Source organism: Schistocerca americana, chromosome 2, assembly GCF_021461395.2.
Source record: "Schistocerca americana isolate TAMUIC-IGC-003095 chromosome 2, iqSchAmer2.1, whole genome shotgun sequence".
Lineage (NCBI taxonomy): Eukaryota > Metazoa > Arthropoda > Insecta > Orthoptera > Acrididae > Schistocerca > Schistocerca americana.
In genome coordinates, this window is record NC_060120.1 from 352099504 (window position 1) to 352124176 (window position 24673).

At 49.5% G+C, this 24673-nt stretch overlaps 26 non-coding genes across 26 annotated transcripts; 17 read left to right on the plus strand and 9 right to left on the minus strand.

Moving 5' to 3' along the window:
• The first annotated feature begins 815 nt into the window (after positions 1-815).
• Trnap-ugg lies at positions 816-887 on the plus strand. Its single transcript has one exon. It is a non-coding gene; the product is annotated as a tRNA-Pro (tRNA).
• Positions 888-1488: 601 nt separating this feature from the next.
• On the minus strand, positions 1489-1561 carry Trnav-uac. Its single transcript has one exon. It is a non-coding gene; the product is annotated as a tRNA-Val (tRNA).
• Positions 1562-1796: 235 nt separating this feature from the next.
• Positions 1797-1868, plus strand: Trnap-cgg. Its single transcript has one exon. It is a non-coding gene; the product is annotated as a tRNA-Pro (tRNA).
• Positions 1869-3511: 1643 nt separating this feature from the next.
• Trnap-ugg lies at positions 3512-3583 on the plus strand. Its single transcript has one exon. It is a non-coding gene; the product is annotated as a tRNA-Pro (tRNA).
• A 601-nt stretch (positions 3584-4184) lies between these two features.
• On the minus strand, positions 4185-4257 carry Trnav-uac. The gene has a single exon. It is a non-coding gene; the product is annotated as a tRNA-Val (tRNA).
• A 235-nt stretch (positions 4258-4492) lies between these two features.
• Trnap-cgg lies at positions 4493-4564 on the plus strand. The gene has a single exon. It is a non-coding gene; the product is annotated as a tRNA-Pro (tRNA).
• Positions 4565-6207: 1643 nt separating this feature from the next.
• Positions 6208-6279, plus strand: Trnap-ugg. Its single transcript has one exon. It is a non-coding gene; the product is annotated as a tRNA-Pro (tRNA).
• A 601-nt stretch (positions 6280-6880) lies between these two features.
• On the minus strand, positions 6881-6953 carry Trnav-uac. The gene has a single exon. It is a non-coding gene; the product is annotated as a tRNA-Val (tRNA).
• A 235-nt stretch (positions 6954-7188) lies between these two features.
• Trnap-cgg lies at positions 7189-7260 on the plus strand. Its single transcript has one exon. It is a non-coding gene; the product is annotated as a tRNA-Pro (tRNA).
• Positions 7261-8902: 1642 nt separating this feature from the next.
• Trnap-ugg lies at positions 8903-8974 on the plus strand. Its single transcript has one exon. It is a non-coding gene; the product is annotated as a tRNA-Pro (tRNA).
• Positions 8975-9575: 601 nt separating this feature from the next.
• On the minus strand, positions 9576-9648 carry Trnav-uac. The gene has a single exon. It is a non-coding gene; the product is annotated as a tRNA-Val (tRNA).
• A 235-nt stretch (positions 9649-9883) lies between these two features.
• On the plus strand, positions 9884-9955 carry Trnap-cgg. The gene has a single exon. It is a non-coding gene; the product is annotated as a tRNA-Pro (tRNA).
• Positions 9956-11597: 1642 nt separating this feature from the next.
• On the plus strand, positions 11598-11669 carry Trnap-ugg. The gene has a single exon. It is a non-coding gene; the product is annotated as a tRNA-Pro (tRNA).
• A 601-nt stretch (positions 11670-12270) lies between these two features.
• Trnav-uac lies at positions 12271-12343 on the minus strand. Its single transcript has one exon. It is a non-coding gene; the product is annotated as a tRNA-Val (tRNA).
• A 235-nt stretch (positions 12344-12578) lies between these two features.
• Trnap-cgg lies at positions 12579-12650 on the plus strand. The gene has a single exon. It is a non-coding gene; the product is annotated as a tRNA-Pro (tRNA).
• Positions 12651-14293: 1643 nt separating this feature from the next.
• On the plus strand, positions 14294-14365 carry Trnap-ugg. The gene has a single exon. It is a non-coding gene; the product is annotated as a tRNA-Pro (tRNA).
• Positions 14366-14966: 601 nt separating this feature from the next.
• Positions 14967-15039, minus strand: Trnav-uac. Its single transcript has one exon. It is a non-coding gene; the product is annotated as a tRNA-Val (tRNA).
• Positions 15040-15274: 235 nt separating this feature from the next.
• On the plus strand, positions 15275-15346 carry Trnap-cgg. The gene has a single exon. It is a non-coding gene; the product is annotated as a tRNA-Pro (tRNA).
• Positions 15347-16989: 1643 nt separating this feature from the next.
• Positions 16990-17061, plus strand: Trnap-ugg. Its single transcript has one exon. It is a non-coding gene; the product is annotated as a tRNA-Pro (tRNA).
• A 601-nt stretch (positions 17062-17662) lies between these two features.
• Positions 17663-17735, minus strand: Trnav-uac. The gene has a single exon. It is a non-coding gene; the product is annotated as a tRNA-Val (tRNA).
• Positions 17736-17970: 235 nt separating this feature from the next.
• On the plus strand, positions 17971-18042 carry Trnap-cgg. The gene has a single exon. It is a non-coding gene; the product is annotated as a tRNA-Pro (tRNA).
• Positions 18043-20587: 2545 nt separating this feature from the next.
• On the minus strand, positions 20588-20660 carry Trnav-uac. The gene has a single exon. It is a non-coding gene; the product is annotated as a tRNA-Val (tRNA).
• A 235-nt stretch (positions 20661-20895) lies between these two features.
• On the plus strand, positions 20896-20967 carry Trnap-cgg. The gene has a single exon. It is a non-coding gene; the product is annotated as a tRNA-Pro (tRNA).
• A 1642-nt stretch (positions 20968-22609) lies between these two features.
• Positions 22610-22681, plus strand: Trnap-ugg. Its single transcript has one exon. It is a non-coding gene; the product is annotated as a tRNA-Pro (tRNA).
• Positions 22682-23282: 601 nt separating this feature from the next.
• Positions 23283-23355, minus strand: Trnav-uac. The gene has a single exon. It is a non-coding gene; the product is annotated as a tRNA-Val (tRNA).
• A 235-nt stretch (positions 23356-23590) lies between these two features.
• On the plus strand, positions 23591-23662 carry Trnap-cgg. Its single transcript has one exon. It is a non-coding gene; the product is annotated as a tRNA-Pro (tRNA).
• Positions 23663-24673: the final 1011 nt, after the last annotated feature.

The window sequence follows — 24673 nt, forward strand, 5'->3', positions numbered from 1 at the left end:
TTAGTGTGTTTGGCTTCTCTTAACCCTTGGCCACCGCTTGCCGAAATTTCCACACTATCATCTGTCGATCTGCAGAGCTCGAGGAAGGCATCGCGGCCGTTCCTGAGCTCGTGGAACGGTCGAATCTGTAGTTGTTTCCAGATCTCTCCCACACAACGGCCTCCCAGAAGCTTGGATTACAGAAGTACGCCACTACTCCCAGCCGGAGATTCACGATTGAAAGCAGAATGACATGAGCTACACGCAGCTCCGATTTTTTTTTTTTTTGTGTCTGACCTACTTTGAAAGACTTTGTAGTCGATTTACTTACTACTATCGCTGTTGGAAACCAGGTGATAACCGCACAGTATTTTAGAGACGATCAGGTAATGAAAATTTAGAATAAGTAAAACAGTATCAAAAGAAGTTGTGTGGTGGAGCAGCACATGCAATTCACGCTTCCTAGATAATCGTTACTGCATAGAATAATTCTTTTGTCTGCGGCGTCTTCAGTATCCGTCTTCTGGAAATTTTGCTTGCAGTATATTTTGCAATCTTTTCGTTATGAGTTGGTGCTTGGTTTCCCGATGTTCTTTTGTTTAGTGCATTCGCCTCCTCTTAACCCTGAGAAACCACATACCGAAACTGAGGCACTGCCGGCTGTTCATAAGCAGTGCTCGATGAAGTTATTTCGCTTTTTATTCGTTGCCTTTAATATTCTTCTCAACAGTGGTGAGTGCTGCCTGCAGAAAGCGTTTATCTTGCGAATTCGCGTGAAAGTTTGTGTTCCCTGTGAGGCCCACTACTTGGGATTAACTTGACTGCTCCAGCCAGGTGGCTCGTTGGTCTAGGGGTATGATTCCTGCTTTGGGTGCAGGAGGTCCCGGGTTCAAATCCCGGACGAGCCCTGCCATTTTGACCGTGCTGAAGCGTAGGTGGAACTCAGCCCCGGTTGCAGCTCCTCAATGAAGAGTAGACGCCTGTTATAGCACGTGGATATAACAAGAATGCGGCACCAGTAAAGTACGTAGGTGGAATTCGGTAAAAAGGCAGACGGTAATTTTGCATGCAACGGAAAACAAGGTTGTCTTTGCGGGATATGTGCACCGTGAGTGGAGATTCAGCTTAATTGTGCGACAGTCTACCCTCATCTTACTAGCGACGGCAACAACCAAGGGGTGGCATGTAAGATTGAGCGTGGCTAAGAGTTTCTCATTATTAGTTAGCATCACACTTTAACAGAGCTGTGACAAGGCGAGTAGGGTGAGCTCAGGAAAGCCAGTAGCAAGCGCACTTGAAGTAGCCCTGAAGAACCGGATTATAAATTTTGCCAGCCATAATGGAGCTAGGGGCGTTCTCAGTTACCAAATACCGGTGCAATAAGAGAGCTACAGTATTTGACAGTAAAATGACGCCCTATCCGTCTAGCATACAACATTGCTTGTCTCTGCATACGCGGACGTGAGGTCATCTCGGAAATGAAATCCGAAATATGGATTAAAATTGTTGTGTTCCCGCCCGGGATCGAACCGGGGACCTTCTGCGTGTAAAGCAGACGTGATAACCGCTACACCACGGAAACGACGGTTCTTTTCATGTACCACCCGGAGACTCGTAATAGCAACAGTTTTTCTTCTGTGTTAGCAAGGGCATCGGCTACGAGCTCCCTCCGATTCGTGAAGTTCCTGCAGTAAAAGACGTCGATGAAAACAATCCAACCGCGACAGACAGGGAGAACGCTGGCTGAGCTGCAGCCCTACATGGTGAGACCATCAAAGGTGGCGTCATTCACATGCAGTGCGTTTTCGGAACGAATAGGCTCGTTGGTCTAGGGGTATGATTCCTGCTTCGGGCGCAGGAGGTCCCGGGTTCAAATCCCGGACGAGCCCTTGCGTTTTGTACAACGGTGTGGTAACAAATCGCATGGCGGTGGCTGTTTCGCGCATTTCCAGGCCTCCAAGTCAGCGCTAAAATCCGACAACCAGTTCTGAAACCGTTTCATGTTTCATTTGAGCCATGTGCACCCTGCTGATGGAACGTTTGAAGTTGATTGAAATGGTCACAGTAGAGATCGTAGCAAGTGTCTTGCTGAGTGCGACGAAAACGGGTTTCCGCCCGCAATCGAGCCGGGGACCTTCTGCGTGTTCGGCACGGCGCCTGGGCTCGGCGGCAGCTGCTGCTCTTTCCTTCCTTACGAGATACCGTCGATTCGCGCAGTCGTTATTGCAAAAGATGTCACCAAAGGCAATCGCTTCGTTAGCGGCACTTTGCCTGGGCTCCGCGGCAGCTCTACATGGAGGCACCAGCAGCCCAGCCAGGCCGCCGCCGGCACCGGTGCGCCACAGCGCAAGGAGCCGGCGGCCGCCCTGCAATGCCCCTGTCGTTGCATATTCCACCCGCCCCATATCCTCTCCATGTCTGACTCACTACCCCAAATGACACTGCAGTCGACGTGCTTATTACTATCGCTTTTGGAAGAACCAAGGCGCAGTATTCTAGTGTCGAACCGGTACTGCAAATTGGGATTAAGCAAAAATTTATTGTGTGGTCGAGCGACAGCCTCGGCTCGCTCCTCCTACATGATCGCTTCTTGTGCGGAATAATTCCTAGCTCGCCGATGGCTTCAGAGTTGGTCTTCTCGAAGTTTTGCTTTCGCACTGCATTCCGCAATCTTTTCGTTATGAGTTGTGTGCTTCGGTTTCCCGACTTTCTTGTGTTTAGTGTGTTTGGCTTCTCTTAACCCTTGGCCACCGCTTGCCGAAATTTCCACACTATCATCTGTCGATCTGCAGAGCTCGATGAAGGCATCGCGGCCGTTCCTGAGCTCGTGGAACGGTCGAATCTGTAGTTGTTTCCAGATCTCTCCCACACAACGGCCTCCCAGAAGCTTGGATTACAGAAGTACGCCACTACTCCCAGCCGGAGATTCACGATTGAAAGCAGAATGACATGAGCTACACGCAGCTCCGATTTTTTTTTTTTTTGTGTCTGACCTACTTTGAAAGACTTTGTAGTCGATTTACTTACTACTATCGCTGTTGGAAACCAGGTGATAACCGCACAGTATTTTAGAGACGATCAGGTAATGAAAATTTAGAATAAGTAAAACAGTATCAAAAGAAGTTGTGTGGTGGAGCAGCACATGCAATTCACGCTTCCTAGATAATCGTTACTGCATAGAATAATTCTTTTGTCTGCGGCGTCTTCAGTATCCGTCTTCTGGAAATTTTGCTTGCAGTATATTTTGCAATCTTTTCGTTATGAGTTGGTGCTTGGTTTCCCGATGTTCTTTTGTTTAGTGCATTCGCCTCCTCTTAACCCTGAGAAACCACATACCGAAACTGAGGCACTGCCGGCTGTTCATAAGCAGTGCTCGATGAAGTTATTTCGCTTTTTATTCGTTGCCTTTAATATTCTTCTCAACAGTGGTGAGTGCTGCCTGCAGAAAGCGTTTATCTTGCGAATTCGCGTGAAAGTTTGTGTTCCCTGTGAGGCCCACTACTTGGGATTAACTTGACTGCTCCAGCCAGGTGGCTCGTTGGTCTAGGGGTATGATTCCTGCTTTGGGTGCAGGAGGTCCCGGGTTCAAATCCCGGACGAGCCCTGCCATTTTGACCGTGCTGAAGCGTAGGTGGAACTCAGCCCCGGTTGCAGCTCCTCAATGAAGAGTAGACGCCTGTTATAGCACGTGGATATAACAAGAATGCGGCACCAGTAAAGTACGTAGGTGGAATTCGGTAAAAAGGCAGACGGTAATTTTGCATGCAACGGAAAACAAGGTTGTCTTTGCGGGATATGTGCACCGTGAGTGGAGATTCAGCTTAATTGTGCGACAGTCTACCCTCATCTTACTAGCGACGGCAACAACCAAGGGGTGGCATGTAAGATTGAGCGTGGCTAAGAGTTTCTCATTATTAGTTAGCATCACACTTTAACAGAGCTGTGACAAGGCGAGTAGGGTGAGCTCAGGAAAGCCAGTAGCAAGCGCACTTGAAGTAGCCCTGAAGAACCGGATTATAAATTTTGCCAGCCATAATGGAGCTAGGGGCGTTCTCAGTTACCAAATACCGGTGCAATAAGAGAGCTACAGTATTTGACAGTAAAATGACGCCCTATCCGTCTAGCATACAACATTGCTTGTCTCTGCATACGCGGACGTGAGGTCATCTCGGAAATGAAATCCGAAATATGGATTAAAATTGTTGTGTTCCCGCCCGGGATCGAACCGGGGACCTTCTGCGTGTAAAGCAGACGTGATAACCGCTACACCACGGAAACGACGGTTCTTTTCATGTACCACCCGGAGACTCGTAATAGCAACAGTTTTTCTTCTGTGTTAGCAAGGGCATCGGCTACGAGCTCCCTCCGATTCGTGAAGTTCCTGCAGTAAAAGACGTCGATGAAAACAATCCAACCGCGACAGACAGGGAGAACGCTGGCTGAGCTGCAGCCCTACATGGTGAGACCATCAAAGGTGGCGTCATTCACATGCAGTGCGTTTTCGGAACGAATAGGCTCGTTGGTCTAGGGGTATGATTCCTGCTTCGGGCGCGGGAGGTCCCGGGTTCAAATCCCGGACGAGCCCTTGCGTTTTGTACAACGGTGTGGTAACAAATCGCATGGCGGTGGCTGTTTCGCGCATTTCCAGGCCTCCAAGTCAGCGCTAAAATCCGACAACCAGTTCTGAAACCGTTTCATGTTTCATTTGAGCCATGTGCACCCTGCTGATGGAACGTTTGAAGTTGATTGAAATGGTCACAGTAGAGATCGTAGCAAGTGTCTTGCTGAGTGCGACGAAAACGGGTTTCCGCCCGCAATCGAGCCGGGGACCTTCTGCGTGTTCGGCACGGCGCCTGGGCTCGGCGGCAGCTGCTGCTCTTTCCTTCCTTACGAGATACCGTCGATTCGCGCAGTCGTTATTGCAAAAGATGTCACCAAAGGCAATCGCTTCGTTAGCGGCACTTTGCCTGGGCTCCGCGGCAGCTCTACATGGAGGCACCAGCAGCCCAGCCAGGCCGCCGCCGGCACCGGTGCGCCACAGCGCAAGGAGCCGGCGGCCGCCCTGCAATGCCCCTGTCGTTGCATATTCCACCCGCCCCATATCCTCTCCATGTCTGACTCACTACCCCAAATGACACTGCAGTCGACGTGCTTATTACTATCGCTTTTGGAAGAACCAAGGCGCAGTATTCTAGTGTCGAACCGGTACTGCAAATTGGGATTAAGCAAAAATTTATTGTGTGGTCGAGCGACAGCCTCGGCTCGCTCCTCCTACATGATCGCTTCTTGTGCGGAATAATTCCTAGCTCGCCGATGGCTTCAGAGTTGGTCTTCTCGAAGTTTTGCTTTCGCACTGCATTCCGCAATCTTTTCGTTATGAGTTGTGTGCTTCGGTTTCCCGACTTTCTTGTGTTTAGTGTGTTTGGCTTCTCTTAACCCTTGGCCACCGCTTGCCGAAATTTCCACACTATCATCTGTCGATCTGCAGAGCTCGATGAAGGCATCGCGGCCGTTCCTGAGCTCGTGGAACGGTCGAATCTGTAGTTGTTTCCAGATCTCTCCCACACAACGGCCTCCCAGAAGCTTGGATTACAGAAGTACGCCACTACTCCCAGCCGGAGATTCACGATTGAAAGCAGAATGACATGAGCTACACGCAGCTCCGATTTTTTTTTTTTTTGTGTCTGACCTACTTTGAAAGACTTTGTAGTCGATTTACTTACTACTATCGCTGTTGGAAACCAGGTGATAACCGCACAGTATTTTAGAGACGATCAGGTAATGAAAATTTAGAATAAGTAAAACAGTATCAAAAGAAGTTGTGTGGTGGAGCAGCACATGCAATTCACGCTTCCTAGATAATCGTTACTGCATAGAATAATTCTTTTGTCTGCGGCGTCTTCAGTATCCGTCTTCTGGAAATTTTGCTTGCAGTATATTTTGCAATCTTTTCGTTATGAGTTGGTGCTTGGTTTCCCGATGTTCTTTTGTTTAGTGCATTCGCCTCCTCTTAACCCTGAGAAACCACATACCGAAACTGAGGCACTGCCGGCTGTTCATAAGCAGTGCTCGATGAAGTTATTTCGCTTTTTATTCGTTGCCTTTAATATTCTTCTCAACAGTGGTGAGTGCTGCCTGCAGAAAGCGTTTATCTTGCGAATTCGCGTGAAAGTTTGTGTTCCCTGTGAGGCCCACTACTTGGGATTAACTTGACTGCTCCAGCCAGGTGGCTCGTTGGTCTAGGGGTATGATTCCTGCTTTGGGTGCAGGAGGTCCCGGGTTCAAATCCCGGACGAGCCCTGCCATTTTGACCGTGCTGAAGCGTAGGTGGAACTCAGCCCCGGTTGCAGCTCCTCAATGAAGAGTAGACGCCTGTTATAGCACGTGGATATAACAAGAATGCGGCACCAGTAAAGTACGTAGGTGGAATTCGGTAAAAAGGCAGACGGTAATTTTGCATGCAACGGAAAACAAGGTTGTCTTTGCGGGATATGTGCACCGTGAGTGGAGATTCAGCTTAATTGTGCGACAGTCTACCCTCATCTTACTAGCGACGGCAACAACCAAGGGGTGGCATGTAAGATTGAGCGTGGCTAAGAGTTTCTCATTATTAGTTAGCATCACACTTTAACAGAGCTGTGACAAGGCGAGTAGGGTGAGCTCAGGAAAGCCAGTAGCAAGCGCACTTGAAGTAGCCCTGAAGAACCGGATTATAAATTTTGCCAGCCATAATGGAGCTAGGGGCGTTCTCAGTTACCAAATACCGGTGCAATAAGAGAGCTACAGTATTTGACAGTAAAATGACGCCCTATCCGTCTAGCATACAACATTGCTTGTCTCTGCATACGCGGACGTGAGGTCATCTCGGAAATGAAATCCGAAATATGGATTAAAATTGTTGTGTTCCCGCCCGGGATCGAACCGGGGACCTTCTGCGTGTAAAGCAGACGTGATAACCGCTACACCACGGAAACGACGGTTCTTTTCATGTACCACCCGGAGACTCGTAATAGCAACAGTTTTTCTTCTGTGTTAGCAAGGGCATCGGCTACGAGCTCCCTCCGATTCGTGAAGTTCCTGCAGTAAAAGACGTCGATGAAAACAATCCAACCGCGACAGACAGGGAGAACGCTGGCTGAGCTGCAGCCCTACATGGTGAGACCATCAAAGGTGGCGTCATTCACATGCAGTGCGTTTTCGGAACGAATAGGCTCGTTGGTCTAGGGGTATGATTCCTGCTTCGGGCGCGGGAGGTCCCGGGTTCAAATCCCGGACGAGCCCTTGCGTTTTGTACAACGGTGTGGTAACAAATCGCATGGCGGTGGCTGTTTCGCGCATTTCCAGGCCTCCAAGTCAGCGCTAAAATCCGACAACCAGTTCTGAAACCGTTTCATGTTTCATTTGAGCCATGTGCACCCTGCTGATGGAACGTTTGAAGTTGATTGAAATGGTCACAGTAGAGATCGTAGCAAGTGTCTTGCTGAGTGCGACGAAAACGGGTTTCCGCCCGCAATCGAGCCGGGGACCTTCTGCGTGTTCGGCACGGCGCCTGGGCTCGGCGGCAGCTGCTGCTCTTTCCTTCCTTACGAGATACCGTCGATTCGCGCAGTCGTTATTGCAAAAGATGTCACCAAAGGCAATCGCTTCGTTAGCGGCACTTTGCCTGGGCTCCGCGGCAGCTCTACATGGAGGCACCAGCAGCCCAGCCAGGCCGCCGCCGGCACCGGTGCGCCACAGCGCAAGGAGCCGGCGGCCGCCCTGCAATGCCCCTGTCGTTGCATATTCCACCCGCCCCATATCCTCTCCATGTCTGACTCACTACCCCAAATGACACTGCAGTCGACGTGCTTATTACTATCGCTTTTGGAAGAACCAAGGCGCAGTATTCTAGTGTCGAACCGGTACTGCAAATTGGGATTAAGCAAAAATTTATTGTGTGGTCGAGCGACAGCCTCGGCTCGCTCCTCCTACATGATCGCTTCTTGTGCGGAATAATTCCTAGCTCGCCGATGGCTTCAGAGTTGGTCTTCTCGAAGTTTTGCTTTCGCACTGCATTCCGCAATCTTTTCGTTATGAGTTGTGTGCTTCGGTTTCCCGACTTTCTTGTGTTTAGTGTGTTTGGCTTCTCTTAACCCTTGGCCACCGCTTGCCGAAATTTCCACACTATCATCTGTCGATCTGCAGAGTTCGATGAAGGCATCGCGGCCGTTCCTGAGCTCGTGGAACGGTCGAATCTGTAGTTGTTTCCAGATCTCTCCCACACAACGGCCTCCCAGAAGCTTGGATTACAGAAGTACGCCACTACTCCCAGCCGGAGATTCACGATTGAAAGCAGAATGACATGAGCTACACGCAGCTCCGATTTTTTTTTTTTTGTGTCTGACCTACTTTGAAAGACTTTGTAGTCGATTTACTTACTACTATCGCTGTTGGAAACCAGGTGATAACCGCACAGTATTTTAGAGACGATCAGGTAATGAAAATTTAGAATAAGTAAAACAGTATCAAAAGAAGTTGTGTGGTGGAGCAGCACATGCAATTCACGCTTCCTAGATAATCGTTACTGCATAGAATAATTCTTTTGTCTGCGGCGTCTTCAGTATCCGTCTTCTGGAAATTTTGCTTGCAGTATATTTTGCAATCTTTTCGTTATGAGTTGGTGCTTGGTTTCCCGATGTTCTTTTGTTTAGTGCATTCGCCTCCTCTTAACCCTGAGAAACCACATACCGAAACTGAGGCACTGCCGGCTGTTCATAAGCAGTGCTCGATGAAGTTATTTCGCTTTTTATTCGTTGCCTTTAATATTCTTCTCAACAGTGGTGAGTGCTGCCTGCAGAAAGCGTTTATCTTGCGAATTCGCGTGAAAGTTTGTGTTCCCTGTGAGGCCCACTACTTGGGATTAACTTGACTGCTCCAGCCAGGTGGCTCGTTGGTCTAGGGGTATGATTCCTGCTTTGGGTGCAGGAGGTCCCGGGTTCAAATCCCGGACGAGCCCTGCCATTTTGACCGTGCTGAAGCGTAGGTGGAACTCAGCCCCGGTTGCAGCTCCTCAATGAAGAGTAGACGCCTGTTATAGCACGTGGATATAACAAGAATGCGGCACCAGTAAAGTACGTAGGTGGAATTCGGTAAAAAGGCAGACGGTAATTTTGCATGCAACGGAAAACAAGGTTGTCTTTGCGGGATATGTGCACCGTGAGTGGAGATTCAGCTTAATTGTGCGACAGTCTACCCTCATCTTACTAGCGACGGCAACAACCAAGGGGTGGCATGTAAGATTGAGCGTGGCTAAGAGTTTCTCATTATTAGTTAGCATCACACTTTAACAGAGCTGTGACAAGGCGAGTAGGGTGAGCTCAGGAAAGCCAGTAGCAAGCGCACTTGAAGTAGCCCTGAAGAACCGGATTATAAATTTTGCCAGCCATAATGGAGCTAGGGGCGTTCTCAGTTACCAAATACCGGTGCAATAAGAGAGCTACAGTATTTGACAGTAAAATGACGCCCTATCCGTCTAGCATACAACATTGCTTGTCTCTGCATACGCGGACGTGAGGTCATCTCGGAAATGAAATCCGAAATATGGATTAAAATTGTTGTGTTCCCGCCCGGGATCGAACCGGGGACCTTCTGCGTGTAAAGCAGACGTGATAACCGCTACACCACGGAAACGACGGTTCTTTTCATGTACCACCCGGAGACTCGTAATAGCAACAGTTTTTCTTCTGTGTTAGCAAGGGCATCGGCTACGAGCTCCCTCCGATTCGTGAAGTTCCTGCAGTAAAAGACGTCGATGAAAACAATCCAACAGCGACAGACAGGGAGAACGCTGGCTGAGCTGCAGCCCTACATGGTGAGACCATCAAAGGTGGCGTCATTCACATGCAGTGCGTTTTCGGAACGAATAGGCTCGTTGGTCTAGGGGTATGATTCCTGCTTCGGGCGCAGGAGGTCCCGGGTTCAAATCCCGGACGAGCCCTTGCGTTTTGTACAACGGTGTGGTAACAAATCGCATGGCGGTGGCTGTTTCGCGCATTTCCAGGCCTCCAAGTCAGCGCTAAAATCCGACAACCAGTTCTGAAACCGTTTCATGTTTCATTTGAGCCATGTGCACCCTGCTGATGGAACGTTTGAAGTTGATTGAAATGGTCACAGTAGAGATCGTAGCAAGTGTCTTGCTGAGTGCGACGAAAACGGGTTTCCGCCCGCAATCGAGCCGGGGACCTTCTGCGTGTTCGGCACGGCGCCTGGGCTCGGCGGCAGCTGCTGCTCTTTCCTTCCTTACGAGATACCGTCGATTCGCGCAGTCGTTATTGCAAAAGATGTCACCAAAGGCAATCGCTTCGTTAGCGGCACTTTGCCTGGGCTCCGCGGCAGCTCTACATGGAGGCACCAGCAGCCCAGCCAGGCCGCCGCCGGCACCGGTGCGCCACAGCGCAAGGAGCCGGCGGCCGCCCTGCAATGCCCCTGTCGTTGCATATTCCACCCGCCCCATATCCTCTCCATGTCTGACTCACTACCCCAAATGACACTGCAGTCGACGTGCTTATTACTATCGCTTTTGGAAGAACCAAGGCGCAGTATTCTAGTGTCGAACCGGTACTGCAAATTGGGATTAAGCAAAAATTTATTGTGTGGTCGAGCGACAGCCTCGGCTCGCTCCTCCTACATGATCGCTTCTTGTGCGGAATAATTCCTAGCTCGCCGATGGCTTCAGAGTTGGTCTTCTCGAAGTTTTGCTTTCGCACTGCATTCCGCAATCTTTTCGTTATGAGTTGTGTGCTTCGGTTTCCCGACTTTCTTGTGTTTAGTGTGTTTGGCTTCTCTTAACCCTTGGCCACCGCTTGCCGAAATTTCCACACTATCATCTGTCGATCTGCAGAGCTCGATGAAGGCATCGCGGCCGTTCCTGAGCTCGTGGAACGGTCGAATCTGTAGTTGTTTCCAGATCTCTCCCACACAACGGCCTCCCAGAAGCTTGGATTACAGAAGTACGCCACTACTCCCAGCCGGAGATTCACGATTGAAAGCAGAATGACATGAGCTACACGCAGCTCCGATTTTTTTTTTTTTGTGTCTGACCTACTTTGAAAGACTTTGTAGTCGATTTACTTACTACTATCGCTGTTGGAAACCAGGTGATAACCGCACAGTATTTTAGAGACGATCAGGTAATGAAAATTTAGAATAAGTAAAACAGTATCAAAAGAAGTTGTGTGGTGGAGCAGCACATGCAATTCACGCTTCCTAGATAATCGTTACTGCATAGAATAATTCTTTTGTCTGCGGCGTCTTCAGTATCCGTCTTCTGGAAATTTTGCTTGCAGTATATTTTGCAATCTTTTCGTTATGAGTTGGTGCTTGGTTTCCCGATGTTCTTTTGTTTAGTGCATTCGCCTCCTCTTAACCCTGAGAAACCACATACCGAAACTGAGGCACTGCCGGCTGTTCATAAGCAGTGCTCGATGAAGTTATTTCGCTTTTTATTCGTTGCCTTTAATATTCTTCTCAACAGTGGTGAGTGCTGCCTGCAGAAAGCGTTTATCTTGCGAATTCGCGTGAAAGTTTGTGTTCCCTGTGAGGCCCACTACTTGGGATTAACTTGACTGCTCCAGCCAGGTGGCTCGTTGGTCTAGGGGTATGATTCCTGCTTTGGGTGCAGGAGGTCCCGGGTTCAAATCCCGGACGAGCCCTGCCATTTTGACCGTGCTGAAGCGTAGGTGGAACTCAGCCCCGGTTGCAGCTCCTCAATGAAGAGTAGACGCCTGTTATAGCACGTGGATATAACAAGAATGCGGCACCAGTAAAGTACGTAGGTGGAATTCGGTAAAAAGGCAGACGGTAATTTTGCATGCAACGGAAAACAAGGTTGTCTTTGCGGGATATGTGCACCGTGAGTGGAGATTCAGCTTAATTGTGCGACAGTCTACCCTCATCTTACTAGCGACGGCAACAACCAAGGGGTGGCATGTAAGATTGAGCGTGGCTAAGAGTTTCTCATTATTAGTTAGCATCACACTTTAACAGAGCTGTGACAAGGCGAGTAGGGTGAGCTCAGGAAAGCCAGTAGCAAGCGCACTTGAAGTAGCCCTGAAGAACCGGATTATAAATTTTGCCAGCCATAATGGAGCTAGGGGCGTTCTCAGTTACCAAATACCGGTGCAATAAGAGAGCTACAGTATTTGACAGTAAAATGACGCCCTATCCGTCTAGCATACAACATTGCTTGTCTCTGCATACGCGGACGTGAGGTCATCTCGGAAATGAAATCCGAAATATGGATTAAAATTGTTGTGTTCCCGCCCGGGATCGAACCGGGGACCTTCTGCGTGTAAAGCAGACGTGATAACCGCTACACCACGGAAACGACGGTTCTTTTCATGTACCACCCGGAGACTCGTAATAGCAACAGTTTTTCTTCTGTGTTAGCAAGGGCATCGGCTACGAGCTCCCTCCGATTCGTGAAGTTCCTGCAGTAAAAGACGTCGATGAAAACAATCCAACCGCGACAGACAGGGAGAACGCTGGCTGAGCTGCAGCCCTACATGGTGAGACCATCAAAGGTGGCGTCATTCACATGCAGTGCGTTTTCGGAACGAATAGGCTCGTTGGTCTAGGGGTATGATTCCTGCTTCGGGCGCAGGAGGTCCCGGGTTCAAATCCCGGACGAGCCCTTGCGTTTTGTACAACGGTGTGGTAACAAATCGCATGGCGGTGGCTGTTTCGCGCATTTCCAGGCCTCCAAGTCAGCGCTAAAATCCGACAACCAGTTCTGAAACCGTTTCATGTTTCATTTGAGCCATGTGCACCCTGCTGATGGAACGTTTGAAGTTGATTTAAATGGTCACAGTAGAGATCGTAGCAAGTGTCTTGCTGAGTGCGACGAAAACGGGTTTCCGCCCGCAATCGAGCCGGGGACCTTCTGCGTGTTCGGCACGGCGCCTGGGCTCGGCGGCAGCTGCTGCTCTTTCCTTCCTTACGAGATACCGTCGATTCGCGCAGTCGTTATTGCAAAAGATGTCACCAAAGGCAATCGCTTCGTTAGCGGCACTTTGCCTGGGCTCCGCGGCAGCTCTACATGGAGGCACCAGCAGCCCAGCCAGGCCGCCGCCGGCACCGGTGCGCCACAGCGCAAGGAGCCGGCGGCCGCCCTGCAATGCCCCTGTCGTTGCATATTCCACCCGCCCCATATCCTCTCCATGTCTGACTCACTACCCCAAATGACACTGCAGTCGACGTGCTTATTACTATCGCTTTTGGAAGAACCAAGGCGCAGTATTCTAGTGTCGAACCGGTACTGCAAATTGGGATTAAGCAAAAATTTATTGTGTGGTCGAGCGACAGCCTCGGCTCGCTCCTCCTACATGATCGCTTCTTGTGCGGAATAATTCCTAGCTCGCCGATGGCTTCAGAGTTGGTCTTCTCGAAGTTTTGCTTTCGCACTGCATTCCGCAATCTTTTCGTTATGAGTTGTGTGCTTCGGTTTCCCGACTTTCTTGTGTTTAGTGTGTTTGGCTTCTCTTAACCCTTAGCCACCGCTTGCCGAAATTTCCACACTATCATCTGTCGATCTGCAGAGCTCGATGAAGGCATCGCGGCCGTTCCTGAGCTCGTGGAACGGTCGAATCTGTAGTTGTTTCCAGATCTCTCCCACACAACGGCCTCCCAGAAGCTTGGATTACAGAAGTACGCCACTACTCCCAGCCGGAGATTCACGATTGAAAGCAGAATGACATGAGCTACACGCAGCTCCGATTTTTTTTTTTTTTGTGTCTGACCTACTTTGAAAGACTTTGTAGTCGATTTACTTACTACTATCGCTGTTGGAAACCAGGTGATAACCGCACAGTATTTTAGAGACGATCAGGTAATGAAAATTTAGAATAAGTAAAACAGTATCAAAAGAAGTTGTGTGGTGGAGCAGCACATGCAATTCACGCTTCCTAGATAATCGTTACTGCATAGAATAATTCTTTTGTCTGCGGCGTCTTCAGTATCCGTCTTCTGGAAATTTTGCTTGCAGTATATTTTGCAATCTTTTCGTTATGAGTTGGTGCTTGGTTTCCCGATGTTCTTTTGTTTAGTGCATTCGCCTCCTCTTAACCCTGAGAAACCACATACCGAAACTGAGGCACTGCCGGCTGTTCATAAGCAGTGCTCGATGAAGTTATTTCGCTTTTTATTCGTTGCCTTTAATATTCTTCTCAACAGTGGTGAGTGCTGCCTGCAGAAAGCGTTTATCTTGCGAATTCGCGTGAAAGTTTGTGTTCCCTGTGAGGCCCACTACTTGGGATTAACTTGACTGCTCCAGCCAGGTGGCTCGTTGGTCTAGGGGTATGATTCCTGCTTTGGGTGCAGGAGGTCCCGGGTTCAAATCCCGGACGAGCCCTGCCATTTTGACCGTGCTGAAGCGTAGGTGGAACTCAGCCCCGGTTGCAGCTCCTCAATGAAGAGTAGACGCCTGTTATAGCACGTGGATATAACAAGAATGCGGCACCAGTAAAGTACGTAGGTGGAATTCGGTAGAAAGGCAGACGGTAATTTTGCATGCAACGGAAAACAAGGTTGTCTTTGCGGGATATGTGCACCGTGAGTGGAGATTCAGCTTAATTGTGCGACAGTCTACCCTCATCTTACTAGCGACGGCAACAACCAAGGGGTGGCATGTAAGATTGAGCGTGGCTAAGAGTTTCTCATTATTAGTTAGCATCACACTTTAACAGAGCTGTGACAAGGCGAGTAGGGTGAGCTCAGGAAAGCCAGTAGCAAGCGCACTTGAAGTAGCCCTGAAGAACCGGATTATAAATTTTGCCAGCCATAATGGAGCTAGGGGCGTTCTCAGTTACCAAATACCGGTGCAATAAGAGAGCTACAGTATTTGACAGTAAAATGACGCCCTATCCGTCTAGCATACAACATTGCTTGTCTCTGCATACGCGGACGTGAGGTCATCTCGGAAATGAAATCCGAAATATGGATTAAAATTGTTGCGTTCCCGCCCGGGATCGAACCGGGGACCTTCTGCGTGTAAAGCAGACGTGATAACCGCTACACCACGGAAACGACGGTTCTTTTCATGTACCACCCGGAGACTCGTAATAGCAACAGTTTTTCTTCTGTGTTAGCAAGGGCATCGGCTACGAGCTCCCTCCGATTCGTGAAGTTCCTGCAGTAAAAGACGTCGATGAAAACAATCCAACCGCGACAGACAGGGAGAACGCTGGCTGAGCTGCAGCCCTACATGGTGAGACCATCAAAGGTGGCGTCATTCACATGCAGTGCGTTTTCGGAACGAATAGGCTCGTTGGTCTAGGGGTATGATTCCTGCTTCGGGCGCGGGAGGTCCCGGGTTCAAATCCCGGACGAGCCCTTGCGTTTTGTACAACGGTGTGGTAACAAATCGCATGGCGGTGGCTGTTTCGCGCATTTCCAGGCCTCCAAGTCAGCGCTAAAATCCGACAACCAGTTCTGAAACCGTTTCATGTTTCATTTGAGCCATGTGCACCCTGCTGATGGAACGTTTGAAGTTGATTGAAATGGTCACAGTAGAGATCGTAGCAAGTGTCTTGCTGAGTGCGACGAAAACGGGTTTCCGCCCGCAATCGAGCCGGGGACCTTCTGCGTGTTCGGCACGGCGCCTGGGCTCGGCGGCAGCTGCTGCTCTTTCCTTCCTTACGAGATACCGTCGATTCGCGCAGTCGTTATTGCAAAAGATGTCACCAAAGGCAATCGCTTCGTTAGCGGCACTTTGCCTGGGCTCCGCGGCAGCTCTACATGGAGGCACCAGCAGCCCAGCCAGGCCGCCGCCGGCACCGGTGCGCCACAGCGCAACGAGCCGGCGGCCGCCCTGCAATGCCCCTGTCGTTGCATATTCCACCCGCCCCATATCCTCTCCATGTCTGACTCACTACCCCAAATGACACTGCAGTCGACGTGCTTATTACTATCGCTTTTGGAAGAACCAAGGCGCAGTATTCTAGTGTCGAACCGGTACTGCAAATTGGGATTAAGCAAAAATTTATTGTGTGGTCGAGCGACAGCCTCGGCTCGCTCCTCCTACATGATCGCTTCTTGTGCGGAATAATTCCTAGCTCGCCGATGGCTTCAGAGTTGGTCTTCTCGAAGTTTTGCTTTCGCACTGCATTCCGCAATCTTTTCGTTATGAGTTGTGTGCTTCGGTTTCCCGACTTTCTTGTGTTTAGTGTGTTTGGCTTCTCTTAACCCTTAGCCACCGCTTGCCGAAATTTCCACACTATCATCTGTCGATCTGCAGAGCTCGATGAAGGCATCGCGGCCGTTCCTGAGCTCGTGGAACGGTCGAATCTGTAGTTGTTTCCAGATCTCTCCCACACAACGGCCTCCCAGAAGCTTGGATTACAGAAGTACGCCACTACTCCCAGCCGGAGATTCACGATTGAAAGCAGAATGACATGAGCTACACGCAGCTCCGATTTTTTTTTTTTTTGTGTCTGACCTACTTTGAAAGACTTTGTAGTCGATTTACTTACTACTATCGCTGTTGGAAACCAGGTGATAACCGCACAGTATTTTAGAGACGATCAGGTAATGAAAATTTAGAATAAGTAAAACAGTATCAAAAGAAGTTGTGTGGTGGAGCAGCACATGCAATTCACGCTTCCTAGATAATCGTTACTGCATAGAATAATTCTTTTGTCTGCGGCGTCTTCAGTATCCGTCTTCTGGAAATTTTGCTTGCAGTATATTTTGCAATCTTTTCGTTATGAGTTGGTGCTTGGTTTCCCGATGTTCTTTTGTTTAGTGCATTCGCCTCCTCTTAACCCTGAGAAACCACATACCGAAACTGAGGCACTGCCGGCTGTTCATAAGCAGTGCTCGATGAAGTTATTTCGCTTTTTATTCGTTGCCTTTAATATTCTTCTCAACAGTGGTGAGTGCTGCCTGCAGAAAGCGTTTATCTTGCGAATTCGCGTGAAAGTTTGTGTTCCCTGTGAGGCCCACTACTTGGGATTAACTTGACTGCTCCAGCCAGGTGGCTCGTTGGTCTAGGGGTATGATTCCTGCTTTGGGTGCAGGAGGTCCCGGGTTCAAATCCCGGACGAGCCCTGCCATTTTGACCGTGCTGAAGCGTAGGTGGAACTCAGCCCCGGTTGCAGCTCCTCAATGAAGAGTAGACGCCTGTTATAGCACGTGGATATAACAAGAATGCGGCACCAGTAAAGTACGTAGGTGGAATTCGGTAGAAAGGCAGACGGTAATTTTGCATGCAACGGAAAACAAGGTTGTCTTTGCGGGATATGTGCACCGTGAGTGGAGATTCAGCTTAATTGTGCGACAGTCTACCCTCATCTTACTAGCGACGGCAACAACCAAGGGGTGGCATGTAAGATTGAGCGTGGCTAAGAGTTTCTCATTATTAGTTAGCATCACACTTTAACAGAGCTGTGACAAGGCGAGTAGGGTGAGCTCAGGAAAGCCAGTAGCAAGCGCACTTGAAGTAGCCCTGAAGAACCGGATTATAAATTTTGCCAGCCATAATGGAGCTAGGGGCGTTCTCAGTTACCAAATACCGGTGCAATAAGAGAGCTACAGTATTTGACAGTAAAATGACGCCCTATCCGTCTAGCATACAACATTGCTTGTCTCTGCATACGCGGACGTGAGGTCATCTCGGAAATGAAATCCGAAATATGGATTAAAATTGTTGTGTTCCCGCCCGGGATCGAACCGGGGACCTTCTGCGTGTAAAGCAGACGTGATAACCGCTACACCACGGAAACGACGGTTCTTTTCATGTACCACCCGGAGACTCGTAATAGCAACAGTTTTTCTTCTGTGTTAGCAAGGGCATCGGCTACGAGCTCCCTCCGATTCGTGAAGTTCCTGCAGTAAAAGACGTCGATGAAAACAATCCAACCGCGACAGACAGGGAGAACGCTGGCTGAGCTGCAGCCCTACATGGTGAGACCATCAAAGGTGGCGTCATTCACATGCAGTGCGTTTTCGGAACGAATAGGCTCGTTGGTCTAGGGGTATGATTCCTGCTTCGGGCGCGGGAGGTCCCGGGTTCAAATCCCGGACGAGCCCTTGCGTTTTGTACAACGGTGTGGTAACAAATCGCATGGCGGTGGCTGTTTCGCGCATTTCCAGGCCTCCAAGTCAGCGCTAAAATCCGACAACCAGTTCTGAAACCGTTTCATGTTTCATTTGAGCCATGTGCACCCTGCTGATGGAACGTTTGAAGTTGATTGAAATGGTCACAGTAGAGATCGTAGCAAGTGTCTTGCTGAGTGCGACGAAAACGGGTTTCCGCCCGCAATCGAGCCGGGGACCTTCTGCGTGTTCGGCACGGCGCCTGGGCTCGGCGGCAGCTGCTGCTCTTTCCTTCCTTACGAGATACCGTCGATTCGCGCAGTCGTTATTGCAAAAGATGTCACCAAAGGCAATCGCTTCGTTAGCGGCACTTTGCCTGGGCTCCGCGGCAGCTCTACATGGAGGCACCAGCAGCCCAGCCAGGCCGCCGCCGGCACCGGTGCGCCACAGCGCAACGAGCCGGCGGCCGCCCTGCAATGCCCCTGTCGTTGCATATTCCACCCGCCCCATATCCTCTCCATGTCTGACTCACTACCCCAAATGACACTGCAGTCGACGTGCTTATTACTATCGCTTTTGGAAGAACCAAGGCGCAGTATTCTAGTGTCGAACCGGTACTGCAAATTGGGATTAAGCAAAAATTTATTGTGTGGTCGAGCGACAGCCTCGGCTCGCTCCTCCTACATGATCGCTTCTTGTGCGGAATAATTCCTAGCTCGCCGATGGCTTCAGAGTTGGTCTTCTCGAAGTTTTGCTTTCGCACTGCATTCCGCAATCTTTTCGTTATGAGTTGTGTGCTTCGGTTTCCCGACTTTCTTGTGTTTAGTGTGTTTGGCTTCTCTTAACCCTTGGCCACCGCTTGCCGAAATTTCCACACTATCATCTGTCGATCTGCAGAGCTCGATGAAGGCATCGCGGCCGTTCCTGAGCTCGTGGAACGGTCGAATCTGTAGTTGTTTCCAGATCTCTCCCACACAACGGCCTCCCAGAAGCTTGGATTACAGAAGTACGCCACTACTCCCAGCCGGAGATTCACGATTGAAAGCAGAATGACATGAGCTACACGCAGCTCCGATTTTTTTTTTTTTGTGTCTGACCTACTTTGAAAGACTTTGTAGTCGATTTACTTACTACTATCGCTGTTGGAAACCAGGTGATAACCGCACAGTATTTTAGAGACGATCAGGTAATGAAAATTTAGAATAAGTAAAACAGTATCAAAAGAAGTTGTGTGGTGGAGCAGCACATGCAATTCACGCTTCCTAGATAATCGTTACTGCATAGAATAATTCTTTTGTCTGCGGCGTCTTCAGTATCCGTCTTCTGGAAATTTTGCTTGCAGTATATTTTGCAATCTTTTCGTTATGAGTTGGTGCTTGGTTTCCCGATGTTCTTTTGTTTAGTGCATTCGCCTCCTCTTAACCCTGAGAAACCACATACCGAAACTGAGGCACTGCCGGCTGTTCATAAGCAGTGCTCGATGAAGTTATTTCGCTTTTTATTCGTTGCCTTTAATATTCTTCTCAACAGTGGTGAGTGCTGCCTGCAGAAAGCGTTTATCTTGCGAATTCGCGTGAAAGTTTGTGTTCCCTGTGAGGCCCACTACTTGGGATTAACTTGACTGCTCCAGCCAGGTGGCTCGTTGGTCTAGGTGTGGGGAATTGGAGATTAAGGAAAAAAAAAAAGACCATTTGGAAAATTAGTCAAACCGAAAAAAAAACAAAAGGATAAGGAACAAAAAAAAATTCAAAAATTTTCAGACAAAGAACAGTAAAAAAAAGAAAAAAAAAGTGGTTAAAAAAAAAAAATGGATAAGGCATCGGTCTCCTAAACCGGGAAAAGAAATTAAAAAAAAAAAAAAAAAAAAAAAAAAAAAAAAAGGGGTATGATTCCTGCTTTGGGTGCAGGAGGTCCCGGGTTCAAATCCCGGACGAGCCCTGCCATTTTGACCGTGCTGAAGCGTAGGTGGAACTCAGCCCCGGTTGCAGCTCCTCAATGAAGAGTAGACGCCTGTTATAGCACGTGGATATAACAAGAATGCGGCACCAGTAAAGTACGTAGGTGGAATTCGGTAAAAAGGCAGACGGTAATTTTGCATGCAACGGAAAACAAGGTTGTCTTTGCGGGATATGTGCACCGTGAGTGGAGATTCAGCTTAATTGTGCGACAGTCTACCCTCATCTTACTAGCGACGGCAACAACCAAGGGGTGGCATGTAAGATTGAGCGTGGCTAAGAGTTTCTCATTATTAGTTAGCATCACACTTTAACAGAGCTGTGACAAGGCGAGTAGGGTGAGCTCAGGAAAGCCAGTAGCAAGCGCACTTGAAGTAGCCCTGAAGAACCGGATTATAAATTTTGCCAGCCATAATGGAGCTAGGGGCGTTCTCAGTTACCAAATACCGGTGCAATAAGAGAGCTACAGTATTTGACAGTAAAATGACGCCCTATCCGTCTAGCATACAACATTGCTTGTCTCTGCATACGCGGACGTGAGGTCATCTCGGAAATGAAATCCGAAATATGGATTAAAATTGTTGTGTTCCCGCCCGGGATCGAACCGGGGACCTTCTGCGTGTAAAGCAGACGTGATAACCGCTACACCACGGAAACGACGGTTCTTTTCATGTACCACCCGGAGACTCGTAATAGCAACAGTTTTTCTTCTGTGTTAGCAAGGGCATCGGCTACGAGCTCCCTCCGATTCGTGAAGTTCCTGCAGTAAAAGACGTCGATGAAAACAATCCAACAGCGACAGACAGGGAGAACGCTGGCTGAGCTGCAGCCCTACATGGTGAGACCATCAAAGGTGGCGTCATTCACATGCAGTGCGTTTTCGGAACGAATAGGCTCGTTGGTCTAGGGGTATGATTCCTGCTTCGGGCGCAGGAGGTCCCGGGTTCAAATCCCGGACGAGCCCTTGCGTTTTGTACAACGGTGTGGTAACAAATCGCATGGCGGTGGCTGTTTCGCGCATTTCCAGGCCTCCAAGTCAGCGCTAAAATCCGACAACCAGTTCTGAAACCGTTTCATGTTTCATTTGAGCCATGTGCACCCTGCTGATGGAACGTTTGAAGTTGATTGAAATGGTCACAGTAGAGATCGTAGCAAGTGTCTTGCTGAGTGCGACGAAAACGGGTTTCCGCCCGCAATCGAGCCGGGGACCTTCTGCGTGTTCGGCACGGCGCCTGGGCTCGGCGGCAGCTGCTGCTCTTTCCTTCCTTACGAGATACCGTCGATTCGCGCAGTCGTTATTGCAAAAGATGTCACCAAAGGCAATCGCTTCGTTAGCGGCACTTTGCCTGGGCTCCGCGGCAGCTCTACATGGAGGCACCAGCAGCCCAGCCAGGCCGCCGCCGGCACCGGTGCGCCACAGCGCAACGAGCCGGCGGCCGCCCTGCAATGCCCCTGTCGTTGCATATTCCACCCGCCCCATATCCTCTCCATGTCTGACTCACTACCCCAAATGACACTGCAGTCGACGTGCTTATTACTATCGCTTTTGGAAGAACCAAGGCGCAGTATTCTAGTGTCGAACCGGTACTGCAAATTGGGATTAAGCAAAAATTTATTGTGTGGTCGAGCGACAGCCTCGGCTCGCTCCTCCTACATGATCGCTTCTTGTGCGGAATAATTCCTAGCTCGCCGATGGCTTCAGAGTTGGTCTTCTCGAAGTTTTGCTTTCGCACTGCATTCCGCAATCTTTTCGTTATGAGTTGTGTGCTTCGGTTTCCCGACTTTCTTGTGTTTAGTGTGTTTGGCTTCTCTTAACCCTTGGCCACCGCTTGCCGAAATTTCCACACTATCATCTGTCGATCTGCAGAGCTCGATGAAGGCATCGCGGCCGTTCCTGAGCTCGTGGAACGGTCGAATCTGTAGTTGTTTCCAGATCTCTCCCACACAACGGCCTCCCAGAAGCTTGGATTACAGAAGTACGCCACTACTCCCAGCCGGAGATTCACGATTGAAAGCAGAATGACATGAGCTACACGCAGCTCCGATTTTTTTTTTTTTGTGTCTGACCTACTTTGAAAGACTTTGTAGTCGATTTACTTACTACTATCGCTGTTGGAAACCAGGTGATAACCGCACAGTATTTTAGAGACGATCAGGTAATGAAAATTTAGAATAAGTAAAACAGTATCAAAAGAAGTTGTGTGGTGGAGCAGCACATGCAATTCACGCTTCCTAGATAATCGTTACTGCATAGAATAATTCTTTTGTCTGCGGCGTCTTCAGTATCCGTCTTCTGGAAATTTTGCTTGCAGTATATTTTGCAATCTTTTCGTTATGAGTTGGTGCTTGGTTTCCCGATGTTCTTTTGTTTAGTGCATTCGCCTCCTCTTAACCCTGAGAAACCACATACCGAAACTGAGGCACTGCCGGCTGTTCATAAGCAGTGCTCGATGAAGTTATTTCGCTTTTTATTCGTTGCCTTTAATATTCTTCTCAACAGTGGTGAGTGCTGCCTGCAGAAAGCGTTTATCTTGCGAATTCGCGTGAAAGTTTGTGTTCCCTGTGAGGCCCACTACTTGGGATTAACTTGACTGCTCCAGCCAGGTGGCTCGTTGGTCTAGGGGTATGATTCCTGCTTTGGGTGCAGGAGGTCCCGGGTTCAAATCCCGGACGAGCCCTGCCATTTTGACCGTGCTGAAGCGTAGGTGGAACTCAGCCCCGGTTGCAGCTCCTCAATGAAGAGTAGACGCCTGTTATAGCACGTGGATATAACAAGAATGCGGCACCAGTAAAGTACGTAGGTGGAATTCGGTAAAAAGGCAGACGGTAATTTTGCATGCAACGGAAAACAAGGTTGTCTTTGCGGGATATGTGCACCGTGAGTGGAGATTCAGCTTAATTGTGCGACAGTCTACCCTCATCTTACTAGCGACGGCAACAACCAAGGGGTGGCATGTAAGATTGAGCGTGGCTAAGAGTTTCTCATTATTAGTTAGCATCACACTTTAACAGAGCTGTGACAAGGCGAGTAGGGTGAGCTCAGGAAAGCCAGTAGCAAGCGCACTTGAAGTAGCCCTGAAGAACCGGATTATAAATTTTGCCAGCCATAATGGAGCTAGGGGCGTTCTCAGTTACCAAATACCGGTGCAATAAGAGAGCTACAGTATTTGACAGTAAAATGACGCCCTATCCGTCTAGCATACAACATTGCTTGTCTCTGCATACGCGGACGTGAGGTCATCTCGGAAATGAAATCCGAAATATGGATTAAAATTGTTGTGTTCCCGCCCGGGATCGAACCGGGGACCTTCTGCGTGTAAAGCAGACGTGATAACCGCTACACCACGGAAACGACGGTTCTTCTCATGTACCACCCGGAGACTCGTAATAGCAACAGTTTTTCTTCTGTGTTAGCAAGGGCATCGGCTACGAGCTCCCTCCGATTCGTGAAGTTCCTGCAGTAAAAGACGTCGATGAAAACAATCCAACCGCGACAGACAGGGAGAACGCTGGCTGAGCTGCAGCCCTACATGGTGAGACCATCAAAGGTGGCGTCATTCACATGCAGTGCGTTTTCGGAACGAATAGGCTCGTTGGTCTAGGGGTATGATTCCTGCTTCGGGCGCAGGAGGTCCCGGGTTCAAATCCCGGACGAGCCCTTGCGTTTTGTACAACGGTGTGGTAACAAATCGCATGGCGGTGGCTGTTTCGCGCATTTCCAGGCCTCCAAGTCAGCGCTAAAATCCGACAACCAGTTCTGAAACCGTTTCATGTTTCATTTGAGCCATGTGCACCCTGCTGATGGAACGTTTGAAGTTGATTGAAATGGTCACAGTAGAGATCGTAGCAAGTGTCTTGCTGAGTGCGACGAAAACGGGTTTCCGCCCGCAATCGAGCCGGGGACCTTCTGCGTGTTCGGCACGGCGCCTGGGCTCGGCGGCAGCTGCTGCTCTTTCCTTCCTTACGAGATACCGTCGATTCGCGCAGTCGTTATTGCAAAAGATGTCACCAAAGGCAATCGCTTCGTTAGCGGCACTTTGCCTGGGCTCCGCGGCAGCTCTACATGGAGGCACCAGCAGCCCAGCCAGGCCGCCGCCGGCACCGGTGCGCCACAGCGCAAGGAGCCGGCGGCCGCCCTGCAATGCCCCTGTCGTTGCATATTCCACCCGCCCCATATCCTCTCCATGTCTGACTCACTACCCCAAATGACACTGCAGTCGACGTGCTTATTACTATCGCTTTTGGAAGAACCAAGGCGCAGTATTCTAGTGTCGAACCGGTACTGCAAATTGGGATTAAGCAAAAATTTATTGTGTGGTCGAGCGACAGCCTCGGCTCGCTCCTCCTACATGATCGCTTCTTGTGCGGAATAATTCCTAGCTCGCCGATGGCTTCAGAGTTGGTCTTCTCGAAGTTTTGCTTTCGCACTGCATTCCGCAATCTTTTCGTTATGAGTTGTGTGCTTCGGTTTCCCGACTTTCTTGTGTTTAGTGTGTTTGGCTTCTCTTAACCCTTAGCCACCGCTTGCCGAAATTTCCACACTATCATCTGTCGATCTGCAGAGCTCGATGAAGGCATCGCGGCCGTTCCTGAGCTCGTGGAACGGTCGAATCTGTAGTTGTTTCCAGATCTCTCCCACACAACGGCCTCCCAGAAGCTTGGATTACAGA